At 43.2% G+C, this 22,557-nt stretch overlaps 1 protein-coding gene across 2 annotated transcripts in view; it reads left to right on the top strand.

Moving 5' to 3' along the window:
* Positions 1-22,557, top strand: part of SMG6 (SMG6 nonsense mediated mRNA decay factor) — a 1,575,243-nt gene that overhangs the window by 72,409 nt on the left and 1,480,277 nt on the right. The window lies entirely within an intron of this gene.

Consider the following 22,557-nt stretch of genomic DNA (forward strand, 5'->3'; position numbering starts at 1 on the left):
ACAGTCTTGCACCTTAATATCTTCAAGCCCACATTCGATAGTATCAGCTCATACCCTGATGCTCTTTGTGTTGTCAGTGTGTTCTTTGACTTCCGCAGTATCGCAAAGAGGGAGCATGCTCCATGCAAAGAGTGGTGGTGCCCCCCCCATTGTTACTGCTGATGACTTCTCCACTGCGAAGGCTGCAGCTGCCAAAGCTTGGTTCACACGGATAGTGTCTTCGTATCACTGGGCCAAGCTGTCCACTGTAGTAAGCAATTGGCTTATGGGCCATGCTTGTCTTTTGTGTCAGTACCACCTTCATCACTGCGAATATGAAAAATACCTTTTTGTAATCTGGCGATGTTGCAGTGTGAGGGTATTGTCATTGGTTCTTGCCCATTGCTACCCAACCCTAGGATACTGAACTGTGGTTGGCTAGAGCTGACGTTCCCAGCCATGGAATCTGCAAAGGTTCTTCGCTGTCTGTGTACATTTTCAAGGTAGTAAGAAAGACTCGGTGTCTGCATTGTAACTTGTATGTACCACCTTAGTCTACGAGTTCTCTTTTGCTCAGTGTAACACTTCTCACATTGTAGCGTCTTTTTAGCAGTCTTCTGTCTGGTAGCCAGAGATCGGCTCCCTTTCTCACCCCTGGTCGCTGTCCATTGTCTGTGTCGGCCGGGTCACGTGTTCAGAGACCATGATTTTGATCTGTGCAGCTCTGAATTATGAGGAATTATTCGTATTTACTAAAGCAAGTGCTTTTGTCGTTCAGGGAATGGAATGTCATCTGTATCTTGTGGCCTTGGCAGCGGGTCCTGTCTCGCACGTTTTGCTCCTTATACAGCCTGAATTCAGCTCAGCTCGGCTTTTACTGAGAGGCCAGTGGCCTGCTGTAATTTTTCTAAACTATTATAATGAGGTTTCTACACTGTTTGTGCTATACTACATTCTCCATAGGTTAGTCATGCTTGCTTCTGTCAGGTCCCATAAATACTCCTGCAGTACCATAAGGTTATTCACATGTAAGCATCTGCAAGCTTTGCTGAGGATCTCTTGCTTCTTGCGGTTTCTGTGTTGCTGTGTTTGGCTAATGGCAAAAATAATAAAAGCAATGACAGTGTGTATATGTATCTGTCCTCTAACTATAGAACTGTCCGCTTGTGTTCTTAGTGTATTTGAGTGCGTGTTTATGTCCCAGAGTGCAGAAGGCACGCATGCTTCATGTCTAACGCTGCTAAATTGTGGTGCCTCCATCGACGTCAACAACATGGCTTCTTGGCGCCTTAATAGAGACTGTCCATTGAGGTGTCTTTAGTTGCAGCTTGGGGCTCCTCGTCCACTCTGGGGTGAATTTGTACCACACCAGGTCTGTAGGGCTGGCTGAGGGGCTATCTCTCGACATAGCTGTCAATCATAGGTCCTTTGGGGATTCATTAGAATGGGTGATGGCAGTGTTTCCTTGCCTTCTTCCGTGTCATGTATTTCATAGGAGGGGAGGCTTCCCCATCCTCTTCACACAACCCCAGGGGTATGACAGAGTTATATACTTAGGATAACTGGTTACAAGAATTTTGTTGCATAAGTCATCAGATACATACATTGTAGGCATAGGGAACAATGAAGCATTATTCGGGCTACATTATTCAAACGTGTCAAAGCCACATTTTGATCATTTTCTTAATTTATTGGTGTGATTGCTCATTCCTGATATATGAATGCAGTGTGTTCCACAGTGTAGGGGTAGCTACAGGGAAGCTAGAAGCTCCTTCCCTTTTACTTCTGCATCGAGGAACTTTCAAGCAGATGATAGAACATGATCTTGGGGTCCGCAGTAGTTTATTTTGGGTCACACTATTGTTCAAGTGGTTTGGGGCCTCCTTATGGACACATTTGTGGACAGCGATCAGGGCCTTAAAGAGGATTCTCGCTTTGGCAGGGACCCAATGCTGCTGTTGCATGTGATTTAGTTGAAGCACTGTTTGGGGCGTAATTCGGGTATCCCCATGGCTGACAAGCCTTAACTTCATACTTATCTGGGTACGACGAACAGTCTAATTTGAACAGGAATGCAGGCCCTTGCATCTCGCAACCCATCCAAGTCAGGAAGAGACAGAAGTGGATACATGTATCTGTGGCATCCCTGCTTATAAATCATATTGCTGCAGTAAATCCATTATTAAATGTACTATACCGGTTTCAGTAAGACCTAAGCAGCAACCCTGCCATCACGTTAGGACTGCTTTTCCAACTGACATGCTTTCTGGGGACAAGAGTCCTTGTGGTAGAGGTTCTGTTGAGCACCCACTGAAGAGGAATACCTCCAGAAAATATCTAGATCAAAGCCTCAAAAATGGCGACATCCTCCATTCCTGTTCCACTGTGGCTTCCACTTTGTTTATGTTCAAAAAGGATACTGCGAACTAAGGACATGTATTGACTACTGAACAGAAGTAATGCCCTCAATTATACTTAACTGGATCTACCAGGGCCCCGTAACGTGGCCAGATTGCGTGCTGCGGATGAATGGAAGATGCCGTTAAGAACCAGATAGCCCAAAGGGCATACTGGATATTCAAAAAGACTATCTAATGCCCCAAAACATTCTAATACTTTGTCAATCCATTTTTGACCGGCAACTGACAGTCCTCTGGTTATCTATGTGGATGGCATCCTCCTATATTCCTCCACGCTACTTGAACACCAGAAGAATATAATGTGGATGCTGCACACCATACTGACTCAACAGCTGTATATAAAGTTTTAAAAATGTTCCTTCCATCAAAGCAAGGTAGAGTATGTTATGATGTAGATAGTTCACTTGTACATAATTCATCCTGACTCAAGGTGCCACCAATCCATATAACATGGTCCTTGTCACCATTGGAACCCATGTGTTCAAGAATGTTCATGTGTGTTTGAGAATGTTTATTTAGGAATTGTCATTTTAATATGCTCCCCCTATGAGGGGAGCTGCAGCATATTTTGAGCTTACAATAAAGCCTTCATGAACTTCACTGAAAGAGTGACTCAAAGTACATTTATTACACTGGCAATGAGGATGGAATCTAATTTTTCATCGCTCGCTTGACAGCTCCAAGAGAGTAGAATTCCTCCCACATTTGTTACATACACCTTAGATTTAACCATTTTCCATCTAAATGTTTCCACATTTAGCTCACCTATAATAACAATGGGCTTTTCACCATATGCATTTAACCTTCGCTTCTTTCAATGTGCAATTCTTTAAACTCTCTTGCCACAACTTCTTACTGACTAGAGTGTAATCTGCCCCATTATTCACCAGCATTTCAATCCCCGTTTCATTTATTCCAATTACTGTCTGGGTTTCTTCACTTTTAACCCATTGACTGCATTTACAACTTGTATGATGTTCAAACCCTCACATGCTTCAACATCATCCTGATCACGATCATCCTCAATATTTCCTACTTCACTACCCCAAAATCTACAACACTTAGAAATGTGTCCCTTCTTCCTACATCGCCTACACTACATAAATGTGGCCATGCATTCTCTATCTCTGGAAAAGTGATTTATATTGCCACATCTATAGCATCCTTTAGATCCTACTGTGGTGAGACCACACACGCTCCCCTGAAACACTCTCCCACTTCTTCTGGGTTTATGTTCATCACCACTGTTTTTATTAAAGATCGTTCATCTGTGAATTTATTGCTGCACCTCTCGCTTGTCATAAGACGGGTCTCTGTTCTTTCTGGACTCTTCTTTTCATTCTCAATGGGTTTCCCTTCTTTGGTCAGTTCTTTGATATAGATGGAGGTGTGTTCAACATTCTTGGCTATTTCAATTGCCCTATCCAACTCTGGGTCCTTTTCCCTCTGCAGCTCCTCTTCTCTGCATTTTATCATTAGCCTTTTAGGTGCTCTTCCTTACAGCATGAATGAATTGACACTTCACAGCAAGTCCTCTTAAAACTGTAAGAAACTCTTCAATGGTCTCACCTTTTCTTTGTTCTTTAATGGTCTCACCTTTTCTTTGTTCTCTTATCTCAAATCTATATCTCGCCAAAATTGTATTTTCTTTAACCTCAAAATGTTTGTCCAACTTTGATATTCTTATGTCAAACACATTTAAGTCACACCCTTCTTCTCCTGAAAGTTCAGGCAGTCTCTTTAGTACTTAATGTCCTCCATGCCCTAGACAGTGGAATAGTAGAGCATCGTGTCTATGAACTGAATAATTAGGGCCATACACTGCCAGGGTAAATTTCAGAAAGTCTTCTTTCCATTCCTTCCATTTAATTTGCGGGTCTCCGCACCCTTGGAAGGATTATTGCCGGCCCTGGTATATTTACCATGAGGATTAGGAAAGAGATGCACTCCCTCCAAAGTACACTTTGTGCTGCATTAAACAATGATGTAAGACTGGATCGTCTTTTCTTCAATTGGCTTCACTTCCAGGCTTCTAATTTTCTCTGTTACTCCTATTTCTAACTTTGCGTTGCTCAGGCAACCCTTAATGCTGCACCTGCAGCTGATTGCTGCGTTCCTTACTCGATAGCTCCTCATATCCAGTTGTTGACCTGGTTGGCGAGGCAACCAAACTGGCCACAGTACGCATTCTTCACGTTGAGAGGTTCTTTCCTCTCACGTGCTCCAGAAGCCATATGTTTCCGCTCTCCATTTACTGTTTCGGCTTACGGTTGTCTGCCTCGATTACCAGTGCTTGTGGGAAGCGCTTGATGTACGAACAGGCTGAACCGCCCTGTTCTCTCTGGGGACCCTGTGCTGGGTGGGCACCTCGATTCACGGTGCCGTACTTCGTTGCTCCGCTTCCCCCTCTCCTCACCTGAGGTTACGATTGTTGTGGAATCGTGTGTTCCAGCGTTGTCCGCCCCAACATCTGCTAGCAAATTTCTCAGGGTGAGTTGATACAGACCACGCCATCATGAGCGGCAGCTGGGCCAGTCAATCCTCGTCACCAGTGTATGGGTGGTGTTAAGTTTCATCAGGATGACATTTTAGTGTGGGGAGAGGATGTCCAACAACATGATAGTAGACTCAAACAAGTGTTAAAGAAGCTTGAAGATGCAGGTCTGAATATAGCCCTGGAGAAATGCAAATTTAGGAAGAAGCAGGTGGATTATCTTGGTTACAGCATTTCTGGTGAAGATGTAAAGCTGAAAGGGAGTACAGTGCAGGCTATTGTAGATATGCCTGCCCCAACCAATAAGAATGAGGTGTCTTCCTTTCTTGGTTTGATTGAATATTACGGAAAGATTGTAAGAGGTTTGGCAAGTAAAACTGTGAGTTTAAGAAGATTAACCAGAAAGGGGGTTGTGTTTGAGTTGAGTGAAGAGTGTCAGAAATAATTTGAATTGATAAAAGGAGACAAAAAAGCCCCTGTTTTACAAGGATTCAGAGAAAAGGCCAACACTGTGGTCTACACGGATGCATCGGAATGTGGTCTTGGTGGAGTGTTGATGCACGAAGTAGGCTCAAGTCAATACACTGTAGCATACACCTCAGTCTCTTAAGGAGGTGGAAAGTCGTTTTTCAGTTATTGAACAAGAAGCCTGTCGCAAGTGAATACATTGTGATCAATATCAACACTGTAAGCCTTAACACACATTTGCAGGTGGTCCACATGAGTTTCTGTAAATTGCAACACGTTAAGAGTATCGTAGTGTACTATTGATTAGTCATAGATGCGTAGTCCTAATATGAAGGATTGGTTGTTTTTGATGTTTTGCAGATATTGGGTAGCAAACATTGAGACGTCTGGGATCAGTTTGAAATAATAGACATTCATGGTGTTATTCATGATTCATTGTGATTTGTGTTCTTCCTGATGAATAATTGATACAGGTAGGCACCTTTTCTAAGAAGGGAGATTGTGACTATTAGAGTGTTTTGTGAATTTTGACATGGATACTAACTGGCATTAGTTCACCCCTGAAGAATGTCGGGCAAATTAGCCATGTCGACAGTAAAGTGTTGGGTCTCTTTGTCTAAATTCTGTATACATTAGCATTGGTGTTGGAACGAACAACTTTGCATATCCTCTTCTGTGGTTTTTGTGAATAATCCTGTTGGACACTTTGGTCATCAAATCTATGTGTTATCAAGTTGATGTATTTTGGTTTCAATGTGTATTTGCATTGCAATTTTTTTTATTGTTTTTTTAATTTTTTGAATAAACATTATAATTTGCCCCCTGGTAGGTCAGATATTGGAAAAAGTCTTTTTTTTTTTTCCAACAAAATATTTTATTAGGATTTTTCAGAGAATATACATCAACATTAGCCTCACATAAAGCTTAATTGCAATACAGTGAACACATACAAACAGCCCTTTTTTTGTTATAATATTATTATGGACCCATCCAATAGGCTGTTTTAACACTTCCTGAGTTGACACTGTGTCCCGTTGACATTTCTGTACATTTTGAGACCCATTGGGTCTCGGGTGCATCTTTTAGAATCGCTTGTTTCCTAGTCGATTGTACAATATCTGCACATCTGTCATGATTCCTGCCCCTCATATCCCCAGCCCTCCAAGATGTCAGGCTGGAGCCAGGCCACAATCACCTACATGGCCCGCAAGGGCCTCTCCATCCCTCCAAAGACCCACTTGAAGTCAGACTTGGCGCTTGTGGCACCAGACTCACTCACTCCCATAGGATAACATTGGGGATTGGACTTGTAGTGCATTGATGGGGACAAGATGGATGCCCCCACATATTTCGGTTCCCAGAACTGCATGTGCGGTCTAGTCTTTTGGGTGTCGTTCAGCCCAGAGACACCTGGGATACCCAGAGACTATTTAAGCCACATCCAGGCAGAGAAACATGCTTTGCATTTTCTGCACCTGCAGCGTGACACTCACCGTGTTCGGATCGGTCTCCAGTAGGCCTGCATCTTTCTTCTGCGCTCAGCTCCTGCAAGAACAAGAACACCGTTAGGAACAGCCTTACCTTGCGGCACTTCTGCCCATCATTCATCACTCCTTCTGTTCTGCGGGCATCTTCAGCGGTGTCATTCCCATCCCGGCACGCCGCTTCCTAAGGAAAAGGGAAAAGAACAGAACAGAAAAAAGGCATTAGTAAGCATTCTGCAAATCTTTGCTTATTTTTAAATACTGTACAAGCTTCAAAAGCTTACCTGAATCCCAACCGCTCTGGGGGAACTCTGTCTCCGGAACTTCTCAGCCATCTGCAAGAGGGAAAAGACACTCCAGGTTAGCGTGGAAATATCTAGAGGCGCCGCACCCAACGCATTTGTTCTTCATAACCGGCATCCACGCTGAAAACGTTGCGGCACCTAAAAGAGACAGAAAAAGAACTCAGTTCAATGCAAATACGAAAGGGGTGCATAGCGCATCGCGCTCTCACTCACCTTCAGCGCTACTCATCTCAGCAGCACGCCGCCATCCAGGAACCCCGGCCATCATCTTAGGAAGGAAAGGAACGAAGTTAGAGAGCTGTTCAACAGACTCATTATACTTACCTGTCGGACTCTTGCCAGTGAAGTAACTAGGCAGCAACGAGCCTGCATCAATCAACGCGCCCCTGCGCTGAAAGCAGGACAGAGAGCACACTATCCAAGAAAACATGCCCAGTCTCCAGTCGAATAGCCTCCAGGGAAGGGTTTGAGGTCGTAAGAGGTCAGAACAGGCTGAGTGACGTCCCCGTGGTTACCAGGTGAGCGTTACAACATAATGGCTACTAGAGATAAATGTTTAGCATGTAGTGAAGATTACATAGCTCATTTATTAGGTACTGTTTCTGGGCACAATCAAGATCAGTTGCCAGCCAATTCAGTAGGTAATCGGTGGGATGAACTAGCCCAAATTCGCAAAAGACTGATATGCACTGAGCTACACAGATCTATAATGTTAGAATACCTAAAGGGGTAAACATTTCCCCCGGGTTTAGTTTTGCGGAATGTACCACACTTATTTATAGACAAAGATAATTTCTGGATTAAATGGAGTTATATCTCCAACCAATGTGGTAGGTATTGGCTGGTACTGAATATTGAAACGGCTGACGAAGTGTCCAGACAAATAGAGATAGACCTTAAGAAGATTAAGGAGGATATTAAAACCACATGACCTTTTAGACAATTTCAAAAACAAACTTGATAAACGTATGAAGGAGCTGTCAGAATTCAAGGTTGATTCTACCAATGACAGAATAGGCAAACTTAAACTCCTTTGCTCATGGCAGTCTTTCCGTACATTAAACTGGATTATGTATCTGGATCAAGTAATTATCCACCAAACGATTCAAGAAGGAATCGAAGGGTGAGTTTCAGAGGCACTTCTTATAGTTCCTTCGGTACCTCATAATCGGGGTGGTAACCAGGGCTCTATCAATCCCATTTCCAACTTTCCTTCCAACAGGGGCAGAAAAGGTAGAGGGAGAAACACATTGCAGGCCCAGGGTCGTCCCTTTTTAGGTCAAGGCAATCAAGGACCAGGGTGGCAATACAATCGGATCCAAACGAGGAGCCAAACTCAATGGTTGTAAATCTATCATCCGTGATCTTATTGCAGGAGGAAGTTAAGGTTTTGAATGAAGGATTGGGGTTTGTCATTATTTGTTTCGTGTTGTTCCATCAATTCCTCTGGAAGGTACATTTTACAAGAATTTTTCAAAGAGCATGTGTACCAAGAGTCCCAGAACCTTTCAGAAATCCCTCTTCTTTTTGTCCTCCTTGGAACACTCCTTGACCCGAATTGATGCTTTTCGAGAAAAAAATCTTGGCTGATTTGGACAAATTGGAATCTAAATCTTCCCCCAGACATTCTAATCTGAGCAGGTGAGTTGTCCTTACTCAAGAAGCTTGGACAAAATGCTGATATCAGCAGATAAAGCAGGTGGTATAATCATTTCAGATCGCACAGACGAGATCAATGAATGTGCACGTTTGTTAACTGATATGGTGAGTTATAAAAAAGAAAATTCTGGAAATCCACCTGCCGAACGCGTCAGTATGATTGAATCCAAGGTTGAAGGAGCATTAGCGAATAACCTAGATTGGCCAACAAGAAGTGGAATATTTGTTAAGGAAGCTCGCCCATGTATCTTTTACATTTTGCCCATGATTCAAAAAAATGTGCAACATCCTCCTTGTCGATCTATTGTGTTGGGGGTGGCAATAATTTTGGAACCTTTGTCCAAATTTGTGGACATTTACTTTTGTTAATTTTTGTCTAAAATGTCTTCTTTTGTTCAAAAACACAAGGAATGTCATTAACAGAATTGAAGGCAAGAATGTTGATCCAACACAACAGCTTGTCATTTGTATGGATATTGAGTCATTGTATACTCGAATTCCTCAACAAGCTACTTTGGAAGTGATTAGTGAAGTATTGTTGGGTTGTGTGTATGACCATTCAGTTGCTAACACTTTCATCACGTGGTGCGTCAAATGTACTGCCATAGGTGCAGCCATATCATGATATGTTATGTGTCAGACCATTCCATTAACCTACTGATAAGAATGCCCTACTCCAATTTCAGAGTCCTCACGCAAAGCACATTAAGAACAATCTGCCATATGGCCAATTTCTGTGGCTACGTAGACATTGTAGCACAACAGACTCTTTCAATATGGAGGCTTTGCATCTTGGTGCGAAATTGCAAGATAGGGGTCACCGTAAGAAATGACAGTAACAATCTGCCAAACGAGCTGCAAATAATAACCGCAAGGTCCTTTGGGATGAAAGTACACAACGAAATTCCACTTCCAATAGACTTGTATTTGTTAATACCTTTACAAATAGTTTGTATAAAACCAAATTGGTTGTCACTAAAAATTGGCGAAAATGCTCTGATAATTCCTTACAAACATCTTTGGTCACATACAAGAAAAGCACATTCATCAGAAATGTAATCATTCATAACGACATTCAATATGGCAATTATAAACCAAAATCTATAACGGAATTGTGGGGTATTCCACATTTTATTGGACACAGGAGATGCTGTGTATGGGAAATGACTTAAATGTAGATTTGGGAATGTTGAAATTGTGTCAAGTGAAAGATTTGTTTATATAATCAAATGCACTTGTGATTTAATGTATATTGGTAAGACCAATCACAAATGTAAAACACGCATAATTGAGCATAGGAGCTGTTTACGTAACCTGATTGAAACAGCCCCTATTGTTAGACATTTCATGGACAAAGGACGTTCCCGCACACACTTGAAATTGGTGGTATCAATGAAGATACGTGACCCTTGCCAAAGTTCCATATATCAGAAATGACTACAAACGGAACAAAAATAAATGTTTCTGACAGTCACATCGGGGGTCTGAATGATTACGTTGATTGGAATTCTGCAGAGTAAACATGTGCATCATGTAATTTGGATCCATCATGCATTTATCTCATCCTTTGCAAGCCTTGTCTTTCGGGATGTGTTGTGCGAGTATGATGAATTATGCTCTGTTGTGAGGCACTTGCGCTTTCTGAAAGGCCTAGAGTGTTTTTTAAATTTTTTTTATTTTTACATCTTGATAAGTTATCATGCATGTTCCATATAGGGGTCCACGATTAGATGTCTTTATCATTCCGCGCACCCTGAAAACATTCACCATGTGCATAATTTGATGCGCATTTAAAAGTGCAATTGGTATTGATTTGTCCCTGGAATCTGGGCTGAATATCACTTTGCAGTTGTCCATTCATCCGTTTCCATTACAGACTTGCATGTTGCACACGCAATCACATGACTTTACCCTTTGCATTCAAATGTTCAGTTACGAGTGCGTTTCTTCAACGCCGTACGAGCACTTTGAGCTCTCAGATACAAGTGAGCTGCATATCTTCTGGTGATTTGTTTATTTCACAAACTGTTGTGCTTCATGGAATCTTCCGAAGTTTGTATTTTGACTTTATGCTTGAAAACATTTTCCAGGTTATATAATCTCCACAGGAGGCTGTAACGTATTCTGCTTTATTCCGTTATTTCCCCTCTGATTATCATAAGCTTCTAGTTTTCTTGGGATCATCGGGTGATAGAAGTGTGGAGTTACTGGTGTTCCGATGCTAGTACAAATTGGTGTATGCGTTTAGGGAAAATAATTGTGGTGCATGCCTGTCACGGGTGAATACATTGTGTTAAGGCTTGCGGTGTTGATAGTGATCACACATGTTTTCAGGTGGTCCACATGAGCTTTTGTAAGGTGCAACACGTATCAGTGTGTACTATTGATTAGTCCTAGGTGCGTAGTCCTGATATGAAGGACTGGTTGTTTTCGATGTTTTGCAGATATTGGTTGCGCAAACTTTGAGACGTCTGAGATCAGTTTGAAATAATACACATTCATGATTCATCGTGATTCATGTGTTTCCTGATGATTAATTGATCCAGTGAGGCAACTTTTCTAAGAAGGGCGATTGTGACAATTCGAGTGTTTTGTGAATTTTTACAGGGTTCACATTTTTTAGTGATTTGGTATTTTCTGATTATCTTGTAGTCGGTGTGAACGAAGAATTCACTTGGGTGTCCACATACTAGATGAAGACGTTGCGTCTATTTTTGAGGATTCACAGCAGAATGTTTCCATCCCATGGATAATAATTGGCATTAGTTTAGCCCTGAAGAATGTTGAGCCAATTAGCAATGTTGGCAGAAACATGTTGGGTTTCTATGTATACATTCTGTATACATTAGCTTTAGGGTTGAGCGAACAACTTTGCATTTCCTCTTGTGTGGTTTTTGTGAATAATCCCTTTGGATGCTTCTTTTGGTCATCAAATGTATGTGTTGTTCAGTTGATATATTTTGGTTTGAATATATAGTTGATTTGTCATTTTTGAAACTGTATTTGAATTTTTTGAATAAACATAATTTGACCCCTGGCAGGTCAGATATTGTAACAGCCTTTTTGGTCATAATACTAGTATGGAGCCATTCAGTAGGCTGTTGTAACGTAACCCTTCCAGAGTTTCGCTGTGTCCCGTTGACTTTTCATTACAAGAGGGGTTGGCCATCATGTGGGCCATTTTGAAATTCATGGTATTGCTGTATGGGCGAAGGTGCGAAGTGCAGACTGATCATAAGGCATTTGTACTGATTTTTAATAAAGGGTTGGATGGTGCGTCCAGGCGTCTCTCAAAGTGAATCACCAGACTGCAAGGGTTAGAATTTGTGGTGGAACATGTGAATGGCCACAAAGTGGTGGCAGATCCTTTATCTAAGAGACCAGTGTTATCTGGTGATGATGTTGAAATCAGTTGTGATGAAAGTATAAAAATACATTTTTCTGGTGGAAGAATCCCTCCAGGAAGCAGAGTTGCTTGCAGCATGTGGGGAGGATGTTGTTTATCAGGAAACCAAAGAAAAGGCCCTCATGAGATGGAGGTGCGGTGCAGAAGGAGATTCCAGGGAAAAAATAAAGGTGTATAGGAGAGTCAAAGATGAGTTAGGTGTGCTAGATGGCATGTTGGGCAGAGGCCAACGTTTGGTGGTGCCAGAGGGCATGTGTGAGGCGGTTGTTGATCTTGTACATGTTGCACATGAGAATCGATAGAACCAAAGCCCTCATTCTGATGGAATACTGGTGGCCTGGTATGGACACATTTATTGAAAATAGGATAATAGAGTGTGAACATTGTAGAAACAGTGACGAGGTGCACTTTATCACGTGCAAAGTAACGGGTGCGTGGAAAGATTTAATAGGACGCTAATGGATGGTTGCATGGCTGTGCAATTTAGTTCTGAGTGGAAAAAGGAATTGAGTTGGAGAGTGTTTCAGTATAGGTGTACCCCGCACCCAGTCATTGGTGTTACCCCATTCAAGCGAATACGTGCACGCAAACCCAACACCATGTTGGTAACTGGGTGGATGGGTCGTGCGAAGACCGCGAGTGTGGATCTTCAGCCGGTGAAAGAGCGGGTGAGACGTAGGGGTGAGGATTGCAAGAGGTGGTATGATGAGAGACATGGATGCAAGTTGATGAGTGTCAAGAAAGGAGGTGGGGTTAAAATTAAACTTCCGAGGTGGACTAGGAAGACCGATAATAAATACCTTGCAGAGAGCCCACTTGTACATACTTCTGGTTTGTTGCTTGGTGTCAACCGTGATCATCCTCCTTGGACCACGGATTCACAGAATTGCTTTTGTCAAAGGAAAGGAGTAGTGCTATGATGTAGATAGTTCACTTGTACATAGTTCATGCTGGCTCATGGTGCAAGCAATGCAATGACATCACTTATGGAACATGTTCATTGTCATCATCGGAACACAGGTGTTTGAGAATGTTTAAGATTGTCAGTTAATTTGCTCACCTTAGGAGGGAAGCTGCAGCATGTTTTGAACTTACAGTAAAGCCTTCTTGAACTTCACTGAAAGAGAGATTCAGTTCATTTATTACAGAGTTCTTGAACTTTATATCTCCTTAAGGGGTCTGTAGGGACCCAAAAAAAAGTCCACGTGTTTTTAGACCGGCCAGAACACTGAAATCTTCATTCACATCAAAGTTTTCTGGCTTCGCTAATATTCACCGCTGTTTCATCAGTCCTCCTATCTTGCTTATCCCCCTGAACAAGTTAACTAAGGCTTCTAGACCCTATGTAAGGCCATCTGAAAGTCGAGCAACATTTGAGCTTTGAAACCGGCATGTATTACAGCCCTGGTGCTGCAACATATTAATCTGGACTTGCCATTTGTTGTCAAAACAGACGGTTCTGCTATTGCTGTGGGAGAAATATTACCACATAGTGATACCAGTTTATTGGAGCATTACATCCCTTGGCCTTTTTCTTTTGCAAGCTCAATCCAGTTGAGTGCAGTTATGCCGTAACTGAACGGGAACTACTTGCTGTTAGGAAACGCCTTCATGGAATTGAGACATCACTTGTTTGGAGCAAAGCATCAAGTAACTGTCTTCTCTGATCACATACATCTGCTTGTGCTGAGTTCTTCTTGCTGTACTAACAATCGTCAAGCATGGTGGAAGCTATTCTTTCACCATTTCTGTTCCATTGACAGGGATTGAAATTGATAAGCAGCAGCTAAAATCGGCCCCTGGGTATCCAGCATTAACCAGTGACCAGGAGCTAACACCGGGGAACTAGGAGCCAATACATAGCATCCTGCAAATACAACTTCCAAATAAGGTGCACACATGTCATTTTGTCCATTATTTACAGCCCCTTATACTTTAAATAAATCCTAATTTTTATGTATAGATTGTCCCGAAAACACATAGTTAAAATGTCATTTTTGTTTGGCATAGTTTGGCCTGTGGAGCCAAAATGGCTTCTGGTAGTTGCTTATGGCAAGCTAACCAAGCTCTTCCTGGCTTTAAGCAGGAGCTAAATATGTCCCTTCAATTTCAAACCCTGATTGACATAGTCTGTGTCAGGAATGTACCCAAGGGGTAGTACTGCCCCGCATATATGATGGCGGAAAAGGCACACCAATGGAATGTGTCACAATCCTGCCTTAGGATCGAGGTGGGATTACTGCTATTTACTTGATGAAGACTTAACAGTTAAAGGGGTGCGAAGTTCAAGATGAGCATATGACCAAATGGGAGACATCTGCCTTTTGTGGATGCCCATTAAAGGACTACTTTAGCTACTGTTCCCCCGAACTAAGACGTAAAGGCATATCCTGGGCAGTGACAGTCGGCTGGTGGGCCATGAGGAAGTCGCAAACCTTGACTGACCGGACGGGAGACCTCTCTGGAGTGCTGGATGCAACACCCCCCACCTACAAGGAATCATCAACGAGGCTACACGAAAAATCAACCTCATGGACACTTCCCTAGAGGCTGGAGTGCTATGCAACACATCCTCTAGTCTTTGGTTCAATAATACAGGAGCTGCATGAGGCGAGAAGAGAAATAGCTTTAGAATAAGGGAGAAACTAATAACGACAATAGGGTAAACCAATAATAATGATGACCTGATGTTAGCTCTGCTCCGTTCTGCACTGAAGTAGCAAGCTGGACATCAAGAGGTAATGGTCCCTTGAGGAAAGAAAATAAATGCTAAGTACCTAATGAACAGGAAAACGACACTATGCTTTATGCTTGAAAAACGGGTAGGGCCCTTGGCAGGAAGTAATACCATCGCAAGAATGGTGATTGGAGGATTTGTCCCTCTTTGATAGGTCCTTGATTGACTGGTGCCTCCCATAACGTTGGCGAGGTGCGTGACCTATGGTTTAGAAAAAAAACCCTACTTCTTGGTCCTGCTCCACGCAGCGCCTGTCCTTCTGGACAGAGATTCGGAGAATGACCGTACCCCGAACCTCATCTGGTGATGGTGGTCCACGCCTAGCCTCCACGGCAGCCGGTTGGCTCAGAGGAAGGAACGCAACCGTGATGCTCGTGTACGGCTCCTGAAAGAAGTTGTGTGTCAGTGGGGTGGGAATTCTAACACGGGTTGTGAAGACCTGAACTGCCAAAGACTTAAAAGAATACTTGCGTATCTGCTCTCTGTGTTGAAGCTAAATTGTTACTAGGAAAAGGCACAAGGTTATTTAAACTAACACCCATTCCCCAACCCATTGATTAGTCTCAATGACATTGTCAATTAGCCCATTGGCTGAGCCTGTCCCACTGTGTTGGTGGGCCATTGAATTCCTTGTGTATAAATTCCAACGGCAGCACAAACTGCTCCCTTGGTTCATTGGCATGTGTTTCAGTTCTGTTGTCTCCATCTTTGGTGGTATTGGGTCGAGGTCTGTAGTTTACCTCCATATTTTGATATTGCTTCTAAGCCTTGCTAGGAGTAGAGGTGCAACTGTCACCCACATGTCCTCTCTAAACAGAAGGGCAAATGGAGAGGTTAAACTACATTCTGGAGCAGTGCCTGTGTTGCTATTCTTTGCAGCAACATCATCGTTGGTACACTCCTCATCGCAGAAATTCCATATAATTGTCATCCACGCCGTCACATGCACCACTGTTTTTTGCCTCCTATAGCTATCACCTGCACATGCACCTGTCCAGTTGCCATATACAGGTACTTCTCCAGGAGGGGCAGGATGCTGTGCAACTCAGATAAAAATACACACACGTGTTACAACTACAAAATGCGCAACTCGCTTAGAAATACAAATGAATAAGCATAATCTTTGTTACTTTATATGCTTATGCCCAAGGTTATATGACAATATCACTGTAGAACAAATGGAAGGCAAAACACAAGAGCCCATATTTAATCCCCAAATTTGAAAATCCTGTGGCCTACGTACTGGATCTCTCTATTTGTAGTTTCAATCCAGTTCTCTTATTTTTTCGCTGCAGAAACGCCACCCTGACATGCACTTAGCATGCATGCCACCCCCTGGATGGATGGATAAACAACCGTAGTATGAAGTGTCAAGATATCCTCAACTCACGGTTGTTCCATTATCCATTGAGATACCTTGTTGACTGGAGAGGGGTACTGTCAGGAATTCAATTCATCAGCACATCGGCTCATGCCTTTATAGGATAAGGCCATCCCAGTACACTGCGCTCATGCTAACTGTTCTGTTATCGCAAGGAATAGACAACCTTACTCGAAACTCCCTGTTCACGTGATACTATTAGGATGTGAACCTGAAACCACTGCGCTCCTTAGCTAGTGCCTGCCCACTAAGTCATACTGGAAGAATAACAGGAAGACATTGTGTATGACCAAGTATAATCCCAATACTGCATCGAAGATATGAGAGGCGTTATGCACTCAGACAACTGTATCGAATGTACCCTCACTCTGACGTGGTGGAAGGATGTCTGCATACACCATTGAACATAGAAGAGCCATAAGTGAAATCTGAGAAGTGCAAATCGATCTCATGAAAAGAAGACACAAGGACACACAAACGATATGCCAACATTTAAAGAATAAAGGTGTAACTGAAGCAATGGAGTAAACATACATACGAATACGAAGAAATCATATACACTGAGAAAAGAAGTGAGACAAGATGAAGTAAATGTATATACGCAAAAATGCAAGATAGATGAGACATATAGAAGCTTGCTGCAGTAGAAAATATAAGGCATATAAAGCAGCCATGATGAAAAGATGGACGTTGACTCTGTATAAATAGTGAGCAAGAAGCTTGAAGGAGGGAGGCCTTCTGCAGAGCTGACATATGCTGGAAAACAGCTTTGTATGAAGAACAAAGAATATCTGTTGGGCCTGGGATCAAGGATGCCACAACAAGATGCAACTGCAAGGCACAAAACGAGTCGAAGTGGATAAGATATGTACGCACAACATATTTCTTTTAGATTAGAAGGAGAAAACATTTGCAGGAGAAAACATTTGCAAGTGCCAAGTTTTGGACAATTAAAGATGCAGAAAGCATATGCAAGAAGGAGCAGCCAAGCCTCCAGAGGCCAAGAAGAGTAATAGCATACAGTATAATTAAATTAAAAAGCACTAAGTAAAAGGTCAAAATGGACATCATCATGGTCTCAACGCACGTGGTGCAAAACCAGAAAACAAGGCATATTCATTAAGCTCTAGACCATGGGTGCACAACATACGGCCCGCGGGCCAGTTGCGGCCCGCCATGCCCTTTTGACCGGCCCGCGAGGCACAAAGACTTTCCTAATGGAGGGCGGCCCGCGGCCGCCCTCCATTAGGAAAGTCTTTGTTGTCTTCCGGGCCGGTGAAAACACTGGCCCTCATTGGCTAGCACACACACGCATCACGTCGCTCCTACGAGCCACGTAATGCGTGTGTGCTGCACCAATGGAGGGCCAGCAGCACTACGGCTGGCGTGGCCCATAAGGCTTGATGCCGGAAGGCATTTCAGCCTTGGACCATGCCAGCCGTAGTGCGATTCCAGCTTACCTGCCTGCCTTCCAGCACGTCTCCGGTAAGTGGTCTGTTTGTGTTTGTGTGTCGGGTTTGTTTTGCTTTATGTTTGTGTGTATGAATGTTTGTGTTTTAATGTATTTTGAGTGTATGTTGAGATGCGGGGGTGGGGGGGTGTGTCGGATGTGTTTGAATGTTTGTGTTTTAATGTATTTTGAGTGTATGTTGAGATGCGGGGGTGGGGGGGTGTGTCGGATGTGTTTGAATGTTTGTGTTTTAATGTATTTTGAGTGTATGTTGAGATGCGGGGGTGGGGGGGTGTGTCGGATGTGTTTGAATGTTTGTGTTTGAATGTATTTTGAGTGTATGTTGAGGTGGGGGTGTGTGTCGGATGTTTATGAATGTTTGTAGGGGTTCGGATCTGTATGGGTGCTTGTTTGAGAGTTTGCTGATTTGGGGGGGTGGGGGGTTCGGGTCTGTATGGGTGCATGTTTGAGTGTGTTTGGGGCATAGTGTTTGGTTGGGGGTGAGGGGGCCATGGGGCATAGTGTTTGGTTGGGAGTGAGGGGGCCACGGGGCATAGTGTTTGGTTGGGGTTGGGAGCCATGGGGCATAGTGTTTGGTTGGCGGTGAGGGACAGGGGGCATAGTGTTTGTTTGGTTGGGGGTGAGGGGGCCATGGGGCATAGTGTTTGGTTGGGGGTGAGGGGGCCATGGGGCATAGTGTTTGGTTGGCGATGAGGGCCATGGGGCATAGTGTTTGGTTGGGGCTGAGGGGGCCATGGGGCATAGTGTTTGGTTGGGGGTGAGGGGGCCATGGGGCATAGTGTTTGGTTGGGGTTGGGAGCCATGGGGCATAGTGTTTGGTTGGCGGTGAGGGACAGGGGGCATGGTGTTTGGTTGGGGGTGAGGGGGCCATGGGGCATAGTGTTTGGTTGGGGGTGAGGGGGCCATGGGGCATAGTGTTTGGTTGGGGGTGAGGGACAGGGGGCATAGTGTTTGCTTGGGGGGTGAGGGACAGGGGGCCTAGTGTTTGGTGGGGCCCATGGGGCATAGTGTTTGGTTGGGGGTGAGGGGGCCATGGGGCATAGTGTTTGGTTGGGGGTGAGGGGCCCATGGGGCATAGTGTTTGGTTGGGGGTGAGGGGCCCATGGGGCATAGTGTTTGGTTGGGGGTGAGGGGCCCATGGGGCATAGTGTTGCACTCCAAGAGTGAATTCAATAATAAAGCTAAAACAGGCACAGTTAGGAGATGTACATCCTTTGCTTTTTTGAGGAAACCTGACTCAACGAAGGCCATACTCCTCTTGGGTAACCCAAACAGCAAACTATAGCAGTCCAAAATAACGGAATGTCCAATCAAGGGTCAATAAAATATATATAATTTAATTAAACAGACGATATACAATAACTAAATCAAAATAAATGATAGCAATGGAAAATGTGTAGTACAAAATGTAAGTTTGAAATGCAATAAAAATCGTTACCCCTCAAAAACATATCTTTTTCCATGTGTTTAATACAAATTGGGGGTTGAAAAAGCCTCCTGACATGTCCCGCCTACCGCCCCGCCCACTTTTACTTTTCGGCCCACTATAGCCCTCATGTAAGGTACTTTCGGCCCTCTGTCAAAATCAGTTGTGCACCCCTGCTCTAGACTAAGATAGCGATGCACCTTCACTCCCTTAAAAGTCCAGAGGAGGAGAACTACAGCCAGGTCAACTACAAAGCAGAAGCCTTGGCTTGTGGCCTAACTGATGAGAGATGGTAGGCTTATTGGACAAGTGGACAGTGGTCTGACATTATTCCCTGCATCTGGGTTTCGTTTTGCTTACATACTGCTAAACGAGCCAAATGCCCAAGGTTGTGAGAGAATGCCGACCAATCATAAGGGCCTATGTAGCAGTGTACCATGCATTTCTGCAGAAGCCAATCCGCTGCCGTTCTTCTGCTATCAATCTGCATTATACATAATTAAGAGGTAGTTCAAGGTGTGCTTACCAGATAAACGGCAGCCAGCAGCCAATTATGTTACTAACACCTAAACAAAGTATAGGGATATATGCTTCCTTAACCAATCCCTCCTTTCGATAGGTATGTTACTGTTTGCCACGTAGGATGATGTCATAGCTGACATACATCGAGGTATACAGTTTTTGTGTAATTTGAAGGTAATTGAGAGTGAGCGAGTGAGCTGCCATTTGTTTGTTCACCAGGTTTCCCAACTTTATTTGAGCTGATAATAAAGTATTATTTTGCAATATTCTTTGAGTCTGTCCGGTTATTTGGGTGTGAGATCGTTTATTGGTAATTCCATCTGGCACTTGGAACGCTTGTGCTACTGCACAATATGTCTCACTGCCTTGATCCTGTGTCAGAGATGACCTCAAGAACACACTAATTTTTGAAGACCATTCAAGGGTTTTTATTTTAGGAATCATTTTTTATTTATTTGTATTAGTTCTTAGAACTTTTAGGAATACACAAAACACACAAATATATAACCATAAATATACAACCATGAATAGCATAAATATATAAATAAAAGAGAGCCTTGATAATTATCATATACATCTCAGGTCCTTACTAATTAAAATATTCGCAATTTGACACCCATGAAGTGCAATGTGTAAGGTTATAGAGTCCATGTTTATACAATGATTCCTACTCGCGAAAGTTCCTAAAGTACACATGTATGTAGTGCCAAAGCTCACTCATTGAGTCAAAACGTGTATAGCCATTTTCAATTGGCTAGTCAGGCCACATATGCTACGGAATCTTCTTTCAATCAGGAGGTTTTGATATGCACCCTGTTTCACCAGCAATGGAAGTTGGTTTATCTGGAGTTTTAGCATCAACTGCCAGACCGCCGGACTTCAACTCGGGAGTAAATATGACTCTGGTTTAAGATGACTGTGCGTAACATTAGCTACATAGTTATGCAATGTGGACAAATGTGTTTCATTCTTTAACCAATCCCATTGCTGTACTATAGTCTGGGCCCCTTTCAAACTCGGGGAACCAGTCTATCCTCCTAAAATAGTCAATATTCAAGGCTGCATAGTTGCAACTCTTGCATCAGGCTCCGATGCATAGCCACTCCCAATGAGATTTAACAAGGGGCATTACGGTTTCAATTTAGATTTAATATACAGAGCTCCCCTCTTAATCATCGCCTGACTGCTTAGTGGCACCAAATCTAGTTCGAGTCTGAGATACTCCGTGGAAGATGATAGATTGAACAAGCTATGCCAAAACAAACCCTCCAATACATTAAGTCATCTCTGCATAGTCGAGGGCTCTAAACCATATAAAATTGCAGGGCACTAGCATTGCTTGTACAATATAATTCCCTTCACAGAGTATCTAGCTCTGTGCATTGCAGATTTACTTATACGGTACGTCAAATGGCATTCATTTTTTTGTGCTTCCTTGACAGAATAGTCAAAGCAGGCAGCAATATCCACCCCCAAATAGAGGTAGCTGCCCACATATTCAATAGTCCCAGACAAGAGCCTTGGTGCCATTTGATTTACTCTCTTCCCCGAGACCAGCATGCGTTTGGTTTTACACATGTTTATTGTTCAAACCATTTTCTGAACCATGCTTAAGGAGTTTATTACACATAACTTTAACACCCCTGATAGTATGGTGAAATGCAACCAAATCATCGGCATAAAGCATGCTGGAGAAGGGTGAATTTCCAATATTTGGTGGACAATGTGCTTTTTGCGATAAACAAAGGGGGAAGGTCCGCCAAATAGAGGTTAAACAACATGGAGGCCAGCACGCACCCTTGCTTGACCCCCAGGTTAACCATCCACTGGGCAGACCAAGCTCCCTCTTCATTCAACTTCACTCTAGCTCCAGTATTCAGATGGCGATACCTTAGTATGTACAGCAACCACGCATGGCATCCCAGTCCCTCCAATTTCTGCCATAAGATGTAAGGATCCACGGAATTGAAGGCAGCGTGGAAGTCCACGTAGACAACATATAGCGCTGGACTTCGCCCTTTAGACTGCCCCTTGTATAAATCTTTCTAGCAATCGAATATTATGGGTGGTAAATGAGCAGGGGTGAAAACCAGTCTGGAGAGGGTACAATACATTGTTCTCCTCCACCCATGCTTGAAGCGCAGTTAAGACAAACGAGGCAAATAATTTTCTGGTAACATCTAATAAAGAAAGGAGCCTATAATTCTCAGGGGATAATCCATCTCCTTTTTTTATATCCATGGTTGAGATTGGCCTGTTTCCATGATACCAGCACCTCTCTGGTCATACATACCTTATCAAATAGAATCTTTAAAATACTGGCCCAACAGCTGGGATAACCTTTCGGAATCATGTTAGAAAGGCAGTTGGGACCAGGATCGCTATAGCTTTTTAAGTTTATTATAGCGAGCTTGATCTCGTCCAGGAAATCCACCAAAGGTCAAGTCTCACTCCATGATCCACTTTCTGTTACCTGATCAACTACAGCACTAGTTTTTAGGTCATTTAGCCATTCACCTCCACTAATGGAATTGTCTATTTTCGTTGTCTTATTACCTTTCACCATTGCCAACATCTGCCATATGGTGATTCTCCTCTCTCAAAACTCTAAGCAACTGTTGCCACTGTCCATTCATTACCGACCACCACCATCTTCTCAACCAATTCCTGCAGTCTTGGTTTACCTTTTTACTTTTACTAATGGTCTCACCCCAGAGACCCTCAGCTTTATCTGCCTTAACTTCCTCCTCTCATGCCCTTTTGTATCTCTCATAACAATGTCAAATATGCTTGTGTGTCTTTTTG

The sequence above is a fragment of the Ambystoma mexicanum genome, chromosome 9 (genome assembly GCF_040938575.1).
Source record: "Ambystoma mexicanum isolate Mex_15411 chromosome 9, UKY_AmexF1_1, whole genome shotgun sequence".
Taxonomy (NCBI): Eukaryota; Metazoa; Chordata; class Amphibia; order Caudata; family Ambystomatidae; genus Ambystoma; species Ambystoma mexicanum.